The 17,565-nt window shown below is 41.4% G+C and overlaps 1 protein-coding gene across 1 annotated transcript in view; it reads right to left on the reverse strand.

The window, feature by feature from the left end:
- Positions 1–17,565, reverse strand: part of LOC138566161 (amine sulfotransferase-like) — a 974,685-nt gene that overhangs the window by 810,374 nt on the left and 146,746 nt on the right. The window lies entirely within an intron of this gene.

Below are 17,565 nucleotides of genomic sequence, written 5' to 3' on the forward strand. Positions count from 1 at the left end.
GTGTCAATAACAAAGTGCCTGCTGGGCACTCTTGGTTTGATAGTGAACATCAATAAAATACTGTTGCGTTTTACTTAACAGAACCATGGACATTGAGTGGAAAACATTATTAAAGAGACATTGTAGTTGCCATTCAAAACAACAAAACGCGAACAATTCACCATTATTTCTTGAATATAATCTTACTGTCCATTTGGGCTTTGTTTGGCTTGGGCTTCAAAAGTTATGGAAAGTTAGTCTAACCACTCGTTTTCTTCCTCATGCGCTATAGGAAATGTACGTGCATACAAATCAGCTGCTGTGTCATTTGTGTCATTATGAGTAGTCCATGCGACAGCTCATTTATGGTGACTTCCTGATGGGGCGATGAAGGAGAAACAGTGTCCAAGCAGTGGGTGTATATGCCTTTCAAGCTGCACTGTTGCACTATTGCAGATACATTGAAAGCAGGTTCCAGCCTAAGCCATTTCAGATATACAGGTGCAAATTGATATTCTCCCTCCAATCAGCATGCCATTCAAACTCCTCCACCAGCCAAAATAAACTCAAGGTAAGATACACTATACACAAAGGAAATGGAGTCACCTCTATCACGTTGCACAACCCAAAGTAGAAATGAGGCAGATACAGGTACAACAGATCTATATCAGTGCTTAGATACAGTAGTACGAGTCAAGCTGGAAATCATGGTCATCAGCCTAGATGGTTTTATGAAGTTTATATGAAACAGATCTGCCAACACGTGTTTTGACCCCAAAACCGGGTCTATTTCAAGGCAAAGCTGTTAATGTTTTGAAACATAAAATGACATAGTATGGCAAATCAAAAGGAAGACCAACAGTGGTCCAATGGTGAACATAAACACAATAGATAGAAACCAAAAAAGGTATTTTTTCACCAAACATAGTTCATAAGGGTAGGCCCAAAATTCATCAGGAAAAGACACAAAGACGCATATGGAGGTACACGTAGGGTTAACCAAACATGATCAGCAAACAAACATAATTTGGTTTCATATTATAAAGATAAAACATTACCAGTGCTATTGAGACGTTCAACCGTCATGGTACAGGGTTGAGGCACCAAACGATTTGTACATGGAAAAGGAGCAGAAAACAAAATGGAAAACAGGCAATAAACAACAATCCTAATTATACTCCAAGAGTCAGACAGTGGTGTCCCATTGATGGTAAGTAGCCTTTACTACAACTAATGGTGCCACACATAGCTAAATAGTTCTGCCAAAGCAGAATATGCCTACTGCATATCATGCATATTTAGTAGAGAAAAGTGGATGACAGAGTAGAGAGGAAAGAGTGCAGTGTCCAAATGTTATTGCACATCCCAAAGCCTCCGTTAACAACAATGTGAGAAAGGAGTGTGGCCAATGTAGGAGTAGAAGAGGGGTCTGGGACCATGTTCTTCCTAAAAGCATCATGTAGTGGACTGATCCCCATATATGCCGTGCCATCTGACCCCCAAAGTGAGGTGATAAGTGGACAGCTAGTATTTACCGTAATTATGTTGAGAAAAAAATTGAAATGTATATGAACTTGTAGGCCTGCTCGGCAGTACAATTGCGGGCAAGAAAGTGATGTTTAAGCACACCAAGTCTGTAGAGAGAAATGAAGCGAAAATTGTAACAGTGGGTGAACACAAATTATGGTCTTATCCATAGAATTCTAGTCACTAGATGATTACCTAAATAGAGATGTAAGGCGTAAGTAAACTGAGCTAGGTCAATGCCAGGACGCTGTGTCCAATCGAAGCCTGCATGATGGCAAAGAAAGGGAAACAAGTGCGCGTTTGCAAATTATAGCGACTAGTATGTAACCTCAGAGAGTTAGCAATACTATAGTAAACTTAGCGGCTCATACCTAATGTTCTGGGGTTGGATCCCCTGCAAGAAAGTAGTTTCAGACTTGTGTGGGTGTAGAGAAAGCGGCTTGCATCGTCCGTGTTTTAGAGGAAAGAACCTCAGCTAACGTCGCGTGGCAGGATCACGTGTGCGAACAGTGTCACGTGATGCCGCGGTTTAATATGTATGCTATGGGATAGCAATAACATGATACCAGTGGATGTGTTAAGGTATCTGAACAGAATGAGTCACTACAACCTGTGACAATTATTTGTGGTAATGTTAATAAAACACTATTGAATTTGCGTGGGATGGGCAGATACAAATAGGGCACTCGTACTAAGGAAAATACTTGGAGGAACATGAACAAATGAAGAAGAACAGAATAGTAGAACAGAATAGTAAGAAATAAAAGAAAAAAGGGAAATCTTTGGATACATAATATTTAAACCAAATGTGTGATAATGAAAATACAGTAGGATGCATGTATGCAAGATTGTTCACTCCTGAACAGGGGCAAATTTAGCACATGTGCAAGTGTTGACAACTCAGATGAGGAATGATAGTAAGGAACTAAAGTGCATGAAAGGACAGAAAGTGCAAGCGCAATGCAAATAAAGGAAAACTGCACCAACATTAATGTAAAATGGGTCTAAATACCACTGCATTAGAGGAAGACATTCAGTTCCGTATCTTTGTTGCGTCCCATACTGGTGCATCTGAGTTTGGCAATAGTCTGTGACTCGAGCTGCCATAGTAATAGTTGTCGATCACCACGTCTTGGTTGGGCATGTGCTTGTATGAGTCCAATAAACTTGAGGTCCTTGACTGAGTCCAGTTGGTGTTGTTGCTGCCAGTGTTTGGCAAGAGGTAATTTGGGGTCCTAACTTTTCAAATGGGCAAGTTCTTGCGGATGCCTACACGTAGTTCTCTAATTGTCGAGCCAACATAGACCTTTTGACATACACACTGAATGGCATAAACTATATATTTGGACTTACAGTTGATGAAATCACAGATCTGTATTGTAAGACCCTGATGACAGGTGAACACATTATGATTGAGGGAGAATTTGCAGAAGTTGTATGAACCACATTTGAAAATGCCCAAAGGTTTGGGCTAGAGCCATGTTTGGAGATGTGTTTGGACAGGCTTTGGTTGGAGAAACGAGGGGCAAAGATGGTTTCGCAAAGTTCTATTGCGAGTGAAAACTAGTTTGGGTCTGTTGGAGATGTAAGGTTTCAGATCAGGATCAAGACACAATAGATGCCAGTGCCTGTTCAATAATTGGTAAAGTATATCACTGTCCAGAGAATACTTGGCGATAAACTACACATTGTTGAGATTGTCCGTATTCTTGACTTTATGGCTGCCCAAAATTGAGTCTCTGGGGATTTTATTGGTACGTTCCAACCCTCTGTTAATGGAATGTTCTGAGTAACCTTGTTCGAGAAACCTCTACCTGATCATAGCACACTCTTGTTCGAAAGCTGACTGGGTACTGCAATTGCTCCGTGCACGATGAAACTCTCCAAAAGGGATATTATTAATGACAGATCGTCTGTGGCAGCTGGAGGCATGGAGAATGGCATTCACAGCTGTTGTTTTGCGAAAGGTTTGAGTCTGCAGCATTCCATTAGTGATATGGATCTGAAGGTCTCAGAATTCTAATGTATCAGGACTCGGACCTCAGATTCAATGACCCCAAAGACAAACACAGTAAAGCTTTTGCCAAAGCCCTCTTGGACCTACAATTAATCCAGAAAGTTCACTCCGCAACTCACACGAAAGGTTGCATACTAGCCTGGCTAGCGGACCACAATGGTAGGGTAGACATTAGCTACAACACCCCTCAACCGTGGATGGACCACAACCTCATCCACTTTTACATCCCAACTAATGCAGTAACTACGCAAATCCTTCCAACACCAGCGGCCCTAGCCAGATCCAAAAAATGACTCACCAAAGAGAGAATTTGCCACTCTTAGAAGCCTCAGCATTAGCATCACCCACGTCTAATAACCCTGAAGAACTGGTCGAACTGTACAACACAACCATCAAAGAAGTGATTGATACAATTGCTCCATTAGAGAACAAGAAAGCCAAAATACTCTTCCACGCCAACTCATGGTTCAACCAAGAGCTACTCGATCTGAAAACTCTCAAAAGACACGCTCTAAACAAATGTCAATCTTGCCCTTCCGCTCCCTCACGTGACTCTTACCTAGCTATCTCTAAACAATACAAAAACGCCATAGCCAAAGCTAAAGCCGCTGCCTACAACTCAAGAATTGACAATGCCCAATCACATTCTAAAGAACTATTCGCTATTTTCAATTAGCTAGACATACCTCCCATGTCCAAACACCAAACGGTCAAGGACGAGAACTGGTGCAATGCCATCCAGAAGGCTATGCTAGACAAAATTGAGCTACTCAAAAATAAAATCAAAACCAACTCTGACAGCTTACCTAAGCCTGCCCAAACAAACCAAACCACGCCAAAACCCAAGACCGCCATCCAGCCTGACAGTAACCTAATACCGTCATTTACCATTAGAAAGGTAACCACTCCGGAAGTTCTATTTATTATGAAACAAAGAAAACCCTCACTCTGTAAAGGTGACGTATGTCCAGCATATATAATCAAAAACTGTGCTGAATCTCTAGCGCCGTTCATAGCTGTATTTATTAATGTATCCATTGCCACTGGTTTAGTACCCTCTTCTCTCAAGGAAGCATGGGTTCGGCCACTACTAAAAATAACCTATCCTTGACCCAGACTAACCCAACAACTGCGGGCCAATAACAACTGTACCTTTCTTGCTGAAAATTCTGGATAAGGCAGCGTATCTACAGATACAAGCCTACCTAGAATTACACAACATCCTTGGAAAAAGACAGTCTGGTTTTCGCCCAAGGCATGGCACAGAGTCTGCGCTGCTCGATCTAAAAAACAAACTCCTAAGAAAAATGGACAAGGCCAAATGTGCCATACTCCTACTCCTTGACCTGTCGGCCGCGTTCGACCTGGTCGACCATAACATCCTAGAGACACACCCCACCAACACGGCCCACTTCTACAGCGAGGCCACCACATGGATCTCATCTTTCCTGGAGGGCAGAGCCATGAGGGTATTCTCAGATCAAGCCTCAGCCACCCCCTCCCCTATTAACTGCGGAGCACCGCAAGGTTCCTGCACCTCCCCCACACTATACAACATATTTACTCTTCCCCTCTTCAACGACCTAGAACAATCCGGCATAACCTTCACCCATTATGCTGACGACACACAAATTCTTCTCCCGTTATCGGGGGATTATGAGCAAGACCTCAAAACCCTACAAAACACATATGTTATCATCCAGGCCTGGATGGCAGCCAATGGCCTTTGTCTCAATGCAGACAAGACTGAGATCCTAATAGTGGGCCCAAAAGAAACCCTTAACAAACTAGACAGGAAATACAGTAACTTCAAAATTGAAAGCTCTGTTATCTCAGTCTCTGCAGCGGTAAAAACCTTGGGAGTCTACCTAGATTCAACTCTGTCCATGGATAGACATGTCAGCTATATCTCCTCCTCAGCTGCACTGACAACCAAAATGCTCAATGCGGTAAAACCTCACCTGTCCACCAAAAACTGTCTCAACATCGCCAGGGCTACCATAGGTGCCAAACTGGACTATTGTAACGTCCTCCTTCTAGGCACCTCTGCCAGAAACATTAAAAGACTGCAAACGACCCAAAACAACGCACTGAGAGATTCCCTCAGCATACCCAGGAGGGAGCACATCTCCCTAGCTAGACAAAATGCCCATTGGCTCCCAGTAAAAGAGCACATCCAGTTCAAGACCCTCACTATTACAAATAGATGCATATCCCAGTCTGCCCCCAGACTATCTGTCTGAACGAATACTACAACTCCAGACACTCAGACCCAAAAGGGATCGGTACACTAACTAACTCGCTGTCCCCAACTTCAACAGAGCCAGAGCTGGTGGCTCAAGTATCGAAGTTCTAGCTCCAAAATCTTGGAACTCACTACCACCTAAACTGAGAGCGGAAACATCCCTCACATCCTTCAGAAAGGCACTGAAAGCCATCCTATTCAAGTAAATCTGTACCAAAAATGTCAAGGTAAACATTATTAGTGCTGTAACCAACAACTGTACCTATGCCCTCTGTTTACATGTAACCTTTGGAACATTAGCAATGACTGTAACTGAACACCCACTGTCTTTCTATGCCAAGTAAGCTTAGACAGCGCCACGATGCCCCAGGGCAGGTGTGCGTTTTAAAATGCAAATAAATAAATAAATAAATAAATAAATAAATAAATACATGTTCAGAGAATTCAATGCCAAAATCATTCATATTCAAATAGTTCAAAAAGTCTTCAAATCTTTGTAACGTCCCGTTCCAAATGACCAGAACCTGGTCAATATATCTTTTCCAGACAACAAGATTTTCATGAATTCATGATTGCCCAAGATATGCTTCTCCTCGAAAAACCCCATAAAAAGGTTGGCCAGGGAGGGAGAATACTTAGCACCCATGACCACTCCTTTCGTTTGCACATAGTATTGCTGGTTAAATAGAAACCGGTTGTGTGCCAAGGTGAATTGTAGGAATTCTTGATCATTTGGACATGTTGTGTATGCGAGGCTGAATGGTTACGAAACGTGAAGTCAATGGTTTCCAAAGCTAGATGGTGCTGTATTGAAGTGTAAAGTGCTTTCATATCAAAACTGGCTAGAAGATAATGAGAGCACCACTTAATGTTTACTGAAATATGAATGGTTTGGATAGAATCACATAAGTAAGGGGGTAGAGTTGGTACAATATCCTTTATTGCGGTGTCAATGTATTGGGAGAGACCCTCGGTGGCCCATCCTAAGCCACTCATGATTGGTCTGGCCTGAGGTAGTGTGATATAGTCTTTGTGAATCTTGGGAAGAAAATACATGGTGGGAATAACTGGGTTTGGACGAAATAGAAAATGTTTTTCGTCATCTTTAAGTGTGCCACGCGAGTGCCAGTCCTGAGTAAGGAGTTTGAAATGAGACACTGTTTCTTGGGTGGGATTGCCTGGTAGTGGTTGATAGCAGCCTGGAGTGTTAAGATGTTCATTGGCCATATTGATGTAATCTGGGGTATTCAGGATCACTATGTTACCGCCTTAGTCAGCCTCCTTGATAATTATACTGGCGTCTTGTGTGAGATTTTTAAGAGCAGCTTTTTCTGGCAATGTTAGATTAGATTTGAAGTGAAAAGCCTGGGGATGATCTATATGTTTATGGATATCTTGCATCACTGCTTGGTAAAAAGTATCAATGACACTCTCGTTTGACATAGCTGGTACAAATTTGGATCTTAGTTTGTGTTCCACTAATTTGAGATTTTGTTGATGAATACCCAGTTCCTGTTGCAGTGAGGTCAAAGTGAGCTGTTTATCATCTGTCAGTGACATTAGTAATCTTGTGTCTTCAATGTCTGCTATTGTTAGGTCACTAACTGGTTGCAGTACCACTTTGGGAGTATACGTTGTAACCTGATTGTGAAAGAACTTTTTTTAATCTAAGCTTGTGGATGAACTTGAATAAATCAATATGAAACTCAATGGCAATTGGGTGCAAATGATAGACCTTTATTCAGCAGAGACAACTCAGCAGTGGACAGTATTTTGCTAGATAGGTTACAAACTAGGTTCGGAGAATGGACTTGGATGTGAGATTCTTGAGACTGGAGCGAATTTGCCACATGTTTGCATTTTTCCTTTTGTCTGGCCCTTGATCCTCTTCCTCTTCCTTCTCGGAGGATGTTGTGGGAGTTGTAGTAGTTCGCCCTAAAGGGACACGAAACTGTACTGATTTGTTTGTTTGTGCGGTTAGGTTAGGGATTTTACCCTTTTTGTAGCGTTTCATTTCGGCCAAGAAACCTCTACGTTGGTGAGTAAGTGATGGAGTAAGGCTACCCTCCCCTTTGTCGGAAGTCACAGGTTGTTCCTCTAAAGATTCGATTTCAGAAGAAACTGGAGTGGTGGTGGGAGTTTTAATTACAGGCTTAATGTTATCATGGTCAAATTTGGCCTGGAAAGCGTAAACTCAGACATGGTTATAATCCCTCTCATCGCGGATGAATTTACAAAATTTACAAATTTTAATTTCGTCCTGGTAGTCTTTGAGCAAAGCGTGCATTTTACCATAGTTTTTGTCTTTCACAGAGCTGGGGTTGGTCATGTCTTCTATTTCTTTCTGCAAGGTATCAATTTGTGGTGAAACCCATGCGTGTTCGCGTTCTCGATGTGTGACTAGAAGTTTAAGCATTTTTTCAGAACTTAATGTAAAATTCTCTTCCCACTCTTGGGCAAAGTCCTAGTCATCATCATGGGTGAAGTCTGGAAAAATCAGGATACGGAGGCCCCTAGGAATCATATTGTGTTCTATGTAGTTAATTAGTGATACCTTTTCCCAATATTTATTAATTTCTCGTTTAGAGAGGTGTTCCAATCATAAAAATGTGTTGGAGAGTGTTTCGGTTGCTTGTCCATAACTAGCAAAAGCATTGCTCAAACTTCCTTTCACGTTTGACAAGATAGTAAGCCATATTCGGAACAAATTTGGGAAAAAGGAATATAGTGCGCAGTATAATACTGAAAAAACCCTGCAAGCCTCCCCGGCAATGTTAAAACAGGAACTGTATCGGGGTATGCCTTGTATGAGAGGCGCTGCTGCTACAAAAATAGTGGTGGAAAAGTACACAACTAGTAGTCAATTGTACTGCTGAGCAGGCCTACAAGTTTATATACTTTTCAACTTATTTCTCAAAATAATTACGGTAAATCCCTATTTGCTGTCCACTTATCATCTCACTTTGGGGGACAGATGGCACGGCATATATGGGGATCAGTCCACTACATGTTGCTTTTAAGAAGAACATGGTCCCAGACCCCTCTTCTACTACTACATTTGCCACACTCCTTTCTCACATTGTTGTTAACGGAGGCTTTGGGAGGTGCAATCAAATTTGGACACTGCACTCTTTCCTCTCTACTCTGTTATCCACTTTTCTCTACTAAATATGCATGATATGCAGTAGGCACATTCTGCTTTGGCAGAATTATTTAGCTATGTGTGGCACCACTAGTTGTAGTAACGGCTACTTACCATCAATTGGACACCACTGTCTGACTGAGTATAATTAGGACTGTTGTTCATTGCCTGTTTTACATTTTGTTTTCTGCTCCTTTTCCATGTAGAATTCGTTTGGTGCCACAACCCTGTACCTTGACGGTTGAACGTCTCAATTGCACTGGTAATGTTTTATCTTTATAAAATGAAACCAAATTATGTTTGTTTACTGATCATGTTTGGTTAACCCGACTTGTACCTTCATATGCATCTTTGTGTCTTTTCCTGATGAATTTTGGCCCTACCCTCATGAACTATGTTTGGTGAAAAAAATCCTTTTTTGGTTTATATCTATTATGTTTATGTTCATCATTGGACCACTGTTGGTCTTCCTTTTGATGTCATTTTGTGTTTCAAAACATTAACAGCTTTGCTTTGAAAAAGACCCCGTTTTGGGGTTTAAACACGTGTTGGCAGATCTGTTTCACATAAACTTCATAAAACTATCTAGGTTGATGGCCATGATTTCCAGCTTGACTCGCACTACTGTATCTAAGCACTGATAAAGATCTGTTGTACCTGTATCAGCCATATTTCTAGTTTGGGTTGCGCAACGTGACAGAGGTGACACAATTTCCTTTGTGCATCGTTCTAATCCCAGTAGTTTCGAGGTAACTACTAGTCCCTCGAGCTTGCAGCATCCTGCAATTTTGACTACAATTCCATTGACTGCTATTTGTGTACTTTTCCACCACTATTTTTCTAGCACCAGTGCCTCTCATACACAGCATACCTCGATACAGTTCTAAGATACACTTTGGACTAGAATAGTATAATTCTTGTTCTCACAGACCGTTTTCAATGCCCTTGTGGCACATGAGATTTGTATATAAACATAATCCTCCTGAAGAATTTCAGTTATTAGTTGGAGGGAAACCATGTTTATAATATGAAATAGCCACAATGGGCAAATGAAAGTATTGCTAAAATCACCCATGAATAAAGGTAAAATGGATACAAGTCCCAGACAACTAGATGAACGTATTGAGACTTGGGAGTTCTTAGTGCAAAACTGTAAAATCAGAAAACATTAAGCAATATTGTGGTCAGACTTTTGCGCTGGGGGCATATTTCAAATCTAAACATGTTTGATACCAAAAAAGATTTAGAAACAAGAATATAAACAAATATAATTATACAAATGTTTTTGGTTGTTGAAAATGGTATTGGTTCCAATCTAAACATCTGTTCCAATCTAAACATCATTTACACATCTGTTTCCAGGGAGGGCATCTTTTTCTTTTAAGCAAGTGGCCACTATCACAACAGGCCTCTTCTCTGGGTCACTGCTAGCTTGAGCATTTCAGAGCGGCATTTGTGGTTTTCCTCTTCACGTATTATCTATCTATACCGATTTATGTGACATTTCACTTGTGTTCTTTGAAGATGCACTGGAAGCTTGTTAACGCCCTAGAAAAAACCTTGAATGGGCTGACATTTGGGTGCTACAGTCTTGAGCAAACCTTATGCCTAGCAGTTTCGCCGTGACGATTCAGTTGATTGCTGAAAGGTGGTTTAGATTAGCCACAGAGAATACCCTCGCAATGCTGCTCAGCCACTTTAGGATGAAGTAAAGAAGACCCTCTTATTTCGGTATTAGCTTACTTGATTGAAAAACATTTGACCTTTTCGATTTGACCGAATTTATTTGATCGTTTTTTTTCGGTCAAATTAAAAAAATATATGGGGTGGGGTACGGGAATAGGTTAAGGTGGGAGGTAGGGGGGGGTTGCGAGGGGTCTCCCCCTGCAGTTCTGACCAAAAAAAACAACCAAAACAAAATAGGTCAAATTGGCAAAAGTTCAAATATTTTCGAGCAAGTAGACCTAAACCCTTATTTCAGCAGTGTAGGGAACAACTGATTGTTAACCAAATCCAACGCTGTTGCGTTTATTGACTATATTCAGAATTGGGAATTAGCTCTGAGCTACATCTCCCACTTTCTGGGCAATTCTCTGGTTTGGGATTATATCTGACTGACGTTTCACACCGTGAAGTGCCTAGAGATTACAGGAGCCTGGCTAAAAATCCAGAGAATGTGTGAGATGCATGAATTTGGTCTGAATTTGGATCATGAAATGAGTTCTTTTCTACAAGGCCCATCACACAACCAAACATATTAGTTGTAAATATGGGTAAAAAGGCAACAAAAAAAAGAATAACAACTTGACTACTAAATAGGTACTTTTTACAATTTGTTTTCACGAGTAACTTCATAAGAGGGTTTATGTGTTATGATTTAAATGAACAAGGATATGTATGGGTGATTATTTAACCCTGAACAGATTGTCCATATGTTCAAACAACCTAACTCAATAAAGGTACCCTGCTGCACTGCCTCCCCCTCCTACCATAACTTAATGAGCGTGGGCCATTAACTCAGCCTCAATAGGAAATTTTGGAAAGGGTAGTTTAATACCTATAATAGGACCTATGTGCTTACTAGAACCTGTATGGAAAGAATAAAGAGGATATTTAGTTTTAATAGTTAAATGGTAACAAAAACACAAACATGTAACTTTACAAAATATTGATAAAAAGGCAAATTTATAATGCTGTATTATGAATAAACACAAGAAAGCACATTTTTGGGCATGGTAGGGTTTTAAGAGTGCTTTATTCTGACTATTTAAAGCTGCGAAAATGGGACGCGACTAGTCGCCGGTCACATGACATGGACCAGAAGCGTAAAAGGCACTTCCAAAAAGGCGGCCGGTCTGGACTTTACAGACACAGGCTGCTATTACGATTGAACATGGAGGTAAGATGCTTATTCTTAACCAGAATGCTTAACTAATCATATACAATGGTCAATAATACAAACAGCCAGTGTAATGTAAGACATAGGCTACATTTTAGCTATATTTGGAGATTTCTTTTATAAGCATTCTACTTTTGTGAGATAAATGAGTGATATGAGAGGAGGAACTGACCCGAAGAGCTAACATTTATTTGACTGGCATTTATACAAAAATTTCTGTAGCATATTCAATTAATCTATGTTTTGCTATTGAGTCCAAAACAACTATGCATGAGATACGTTATCGACTTTGTGATATAATCAGGTCACATGAGAGGAGAAACTAACCCTAAGAATGCAAGTTAAAGGAATGGGACTCTACCTAAAGTTCTTGTATCAAATTTGATAAATGTATATTTTGCTAGCAAGTTAAAAACCATCGTACTGTTACGCTCACCCGGCTCCCACAGGAGCGTCGATCTGAACTGAACAGCCGCGGCCTCCACCAATGTGATGCATAGTGCCGAGATGACGGACTGGACTGGTCCACCTAGCTTCGTTTGCTTGGCCCATAGGAATATTCTTCTGCAAATGGAGAAAGGGAATTAACCACCCGTGGAGTTGAGCGTTAACCCTTCCCCACTCCCGCTGTTCTCCCCACTGATCACCTTTGGTGTCCCCTCTTATAGTCTCACCTGATGATTTGGAAAGATGAGCTCTCCATCCTGCATTGAGCACAGGGGCGCATTGATAACCAGTTGCTTCACTGGCTCGAAGGAATTGGTTAGTTCCAGAACAATATTGACTCTGAGATTCCCAGCAAGACGCCATAAGTATGTAGTTCGTAAGAGTTCAAATGTCTGACTTTCACTCTTGTCCGATTCCTTGCAGGTTGCAGCTTGACCATAGCGAAGAGTTCCTCGTGGCAACCGGTAATATTCAGGTAAGGATTTGTATTATCCAACACAGTTCGATAAAATAATGTCAATATGTAACCTATTGCTTTCTCCCTTATTCAAGCGCTGAGAAAAAATATGAAGTTTTGGGGAATAATGCCTCCGGTGGTAAAATCAGGTAAGTCTATTGTGTTGAGGAGGTTTCCCCTTGTTTGTCGTCAAGATGCTGCGAAGTCCGGTGAGTTCAGCGCGGCGCTGCTGCCGGTGAGGCGACGCGCATAAAATAACTTCTTTCTTCCAGCTCGAAGGCATGATGGATCGGGAACTCAGGTAAGGATCAAAAGTATTGCTCTTGTTCTAACCTTTTCCCCTTCTCTCCCCTTTTTCTAGGAGCTCCGGACTCGAGGCGGGCGTGGCAGAAGACTGGATGCAGACTTGTAGGCACGGTGAGCGTTTCGCTGCTGGATGCAGAATAACGTGAATCGTGTGCTGCTCTTCGGGTGTGGTTTAAATAGCCTCCAACATAGTCCCAGGTAAGTATTCCTCCCCAGCCCCACCCGAGTAAAAAATAGTCCCTTAGGTAAAGTAGTCCCTTCCAAGCCTCCTTTGGCTTGGAGCTATTGCAGCATGGTCTGCATCAGGTGAGTTGGCAGCATGGTCTGCATCAGGTAAGTTGTAATCTATGAGCCTGGCGCCCATGGCACCAGGACTGACTCTCCATATGAGCCTGGCACCATAGGCACCAGGACAACACCCAAATAGCCCCTAGCAGGGGTTGTTGGGTTTGCTTAGCACAACTTGATGTCTGCTTCCGGGGTTGGTGGACTTGGTCTAGGTCCCCGGGGGTAGGCATCATGACACGTACAAATAATAGGATGTGGACATGATGTGGCTAACATAAAAGTTTACCATACTACTACTTTGACGGATCAATTACGGGAGCTTACCATGCTGCATAGTTATGGTTTTTTCGTAGATTGGATCTATCCCGGTTATCAGTGATTGCAAGAATTAAACTCAGGTATCCTAGTACTTCGACTATAGAATGTGAGTATGATAATATGGCTCATTGATCAAACAACATATTTAATGTAGGAATTAAGTGAAAAGTGGGAATTAAATGGTACCAAATGAGTGATTTACCTAATCAATATAGAGATCAGAATCTGTTCTGCCAATTACTTGTTATGTAAACTCATTATTAATACAGTATCAAACCTTTTTGACTCTCTTCCCTTACCAATCCTACCTACTAACAACGCCAATTTTCAGTCGATACATTTGTTTTTCATAGATGTCTATTAATATTTAAATAGATGACCATTTGAGCAGCAATATAACCAATGTGCCCTGTTTTGAGAAAGGCCTGATGGCCGAAACAGGTGTAAACTGTAAACTTTTTGAATATGACTCATGAATTGATTCAATCAACTAAAATCCCAGCTGAATAAACTACTTTTGGATTAGCACCAATTTAATGTTTGGTTATTGAGCCTGGCGCAATGGCAGAATACAGACAAAGTTGAAATTTGATATATGAAGGAAATGGAAATCCTTCTTTGTATTTTGAAGTGCAACAGACACACCTTGCACTAGCTCCAGGTGTGAGGTACCGTTCTGTATACCCCACTACGAATTTGTAATGTGAGTTAGACTCTTATGCATTTAAGAGTTATGTCTCTATATTCCAACTATGCCTGAATTCAGATCATGGAGGAGATGATTTCTTTAGCTATATGAACTATTTAGGTGCAAACTTTATCGAAGAATTTTTGCTTTCAATTGTACATTTTTGGCCTTACATTTTTATTGAATTTTAACATTGTCACAAGAAATGCATGTGCGCATTTTTTAGGAGCATGAACGCACAGACATGTTTACTCCTCCCTCCCCAACGTAACGCAACAGGATTCTCATCCAGCTATAGCCTACACACGCCTCTCTGCTAATAAATCGATCATGCATTGTCAGCTTTTCCAATATTCATATGATATTCTGCTGCAAGGGGAAGCCATACAGATATTGTCATTCATTAGTACAGAATATAGGACCTTATCCTCAGCAGTCCTGCAGCACACAGGATCAGCAAGGATGCGGCCCAATATCAGGGGCTCACTCCGATGTTAGAGTCATTTAAGAAGATTTTTCAGATCCCCTCAATTAGTGACTCTATATCCCTTGCTCTGAGAGTCACTCGCACCATTGAGACCAGCTTTTTCATGTCATTCTTACACCTGGAGCAATCTGCTGTTACTCCAGTTTCATCCCCACAGTATTAGCCTTCTTCAGCCACTGACTCTTTGCCACCGAGTATGTTAGCTTGAAATTATGAGCGAGAGGCACTCTACTGGTTTCCAGTCTTGTGCCCCGCTGCTCGTGTTAATACATCTACCATCTGGTGAGAATCTATGTGATTTGAAACACCGTGATTGTAGTCTCCAACTCTCCATTATACATGGTGGTAGTTCTTATTGAGATTTATGTTACCAGATATTGGTGGATTTACCGTCTAACTGATTGTATGTTGGTGGTAAACAACTGTGGGCCTCATTACGAGTGTGCTGGTCCGGTAACAACAGTGCCGGTAAGCCTACCGCAGACTTTCACGATAGTACCGGCTGGTGCTTCCATCATCCCCATTTCCATTGAGTCCTAGGGGACTCAAATGGGAATGGGGATTAACGATTTTCCTGTGCCTGACTTCCAGGAACACCAGGGTTGTAATCCCCAGTGTTTCCGTGAAGAAAAAAACACAGCTCCGGCGACAGCCTGCCGATTTTACCGGCACGGCTACTGCCGGAGTTGTAATGAGGCCCTATGTGCTGGTGTTGAGCCAAGTGAGGAGGGGTAAGAAAGTGACTTCTGGGTTTACGCTTGAAAGCTGTTAAGGTTATTTGTATATACTCGAGAACGGTCCGATAGAAACCTCTCTGTTGCAGGTACCTCTGAATTTGTGGTGAATTATACTCTACATAACCCAACATTCTCATAACTTGGTACTTTCAAAGAAATATAGACAAGGTTAAAGTTGATATTGTTCGTAGGAAGACAGAGGATAACACTTGAAGAAGGATATGTTTATTTTTCTGGATCGCGTAGGGAGGCAGTAGAAGATTGTGGAAATCCTTACTTTTGTTTAATCTATGTGCTGTTAGTGTCTCATTAATGTCAAAAGGATATTATGAGTCATGTTACTGGAAGCAAAGGACTTTCAATATGCCAATTTCTGGGTTTTGTGTTATGTGATGTTTTAACAATTTGATTAACAGATCCTGAGAAGTGCTACACTATCTAAATTAAAATGTTGCTTATGTTGTTTACCTTTTCAACAAAACTTAAGAGTTTAAGCTGCTGCTTGGTCAGCCAACATTCCAGATTAAAAAACTAGACTATTTTTACTGCACATATTTGTAAATGGTTATCTGTACTACATAACAGTGGCCTCTCCTTCCTTAGTTTGACTTGACTGCTCAGCCTAGCTACCTTAAGAGAGTGGTTAAGTCTACATCTGGTTGAGACAACTCTGTTGCCCCAGGCTGGCTCTTCGAAGTCCTACCTAAGATAAAACCCTTGTATCAATGTGGCAACGAGTCAGTGGCTGAAGAAGGCTATTACTGTGGGGACGAAACCGACCAACAGCAGATTGCTCCAGGTGTAAGAGTGACATGAAAAAGCTGGTCTCGATGGTGCGAGTGACTCTCAGAGCAGGGGATATAGAGTCACTATTTGAGGAGATCTAGAGCTATGTGTATTTGTATATACTCAAGAAAGGACTAATGGAAACCTCTCTGTTGCAGGTACTTCTCACTTTATGGTGAGTTATATTCTCTGGGGGTCAGTACTATGCATAACCCAAAATTCTCATAACGTGGTAGTTTCAAAGAAATATAGAAGGGGGTTAATGTTCATATTGCTATTGTTTGTAGGAAGACAGAGGATAGTCCTTGAAGAAAGATGCGTTTATTTAACTCAGAACGCGTTGGGAGACAGTAGAAGATTGTGGAAATCCTGACTTTTGTGTAATCTTTTTGTTGTCAGTGTCTTATTAATGTGAAAATGATATTATGAGTCATGAGTCATGTTACTGGAAGCAAAGGACTTGTCATGTGAACAAATCATTTGACTTTGAAAGGTGGCAGCACCATTATTATCTTGAGGGACTGTTTTAGAGTGCACACCTGCTCTTTATCCAGCCTTGATAAAAGTGAATATACTTTAATTAAGCTGGATCTATATCATAATACCACTATATTTATCCTTGTCCTTTACCGACTGTAATGCGTGTGTGAAAATTAGCTAAAAAAGATGGTGCCGGTGCGCAGCCATCTTGGACATTCATTTTCATAACCGCAAAGGACGTATATGTTTCTGTAAACAGACATGAGGTCTGCCGCAGTTGCACAGTTCCAATGTTTATATTTGGAAGCAGATGAGGTCATTTAGAGGGATAGTTGGCGCATTGTTCGATCAAGGAAGCGCCAAGGAGGGAGTCAGAGCTGTGCAGGTGCATTGATAAAGGGTGCTGGGTGCGAGCGTGCGGGAGACGAGCTGAGTTTTTCCACTATTAACTGGAGTTTTCCACTCTGTGCCCCCATGCTTGTTGCCTGTCCTTGGGCTAGGGGTGGTTTGGTAACCTATGGTGGGTGGGGATGTTTTCCCCATAAGAGAGGGTTATCCAGGTAGTAGTTTTTTCAGAATTGGAACCCAGGTTGAGGAAGTCTCGCTGAGATGGAGGGCACTCCACTCCCGACCCTGTTAGAACATGTGATCTCTCTATGCCCACCTGCTTTGGGACTGGGTAGTGTTGTAGTGGCGGATATGAAGTTACCCATCCTCAACTACTCTAACGGTGAAATATTCTCTTTAGTTATCTTGATGTAT

This window comes from Ambystoma mexicanum, chromosome 2p, assembly GCF_040938575.1.
Source record: "Ambystoma mexicanum isolate Mex_15411 chromosome 2p, UKY_AmexF1_1, whole genome shotgun sequence".
Lineage (NCBI taxonomy): Eukaryota > Metazoa > Chordata > Amphibia > Caudata > Ambystomatidae > Ambystoma > Ambystoma mexicanum.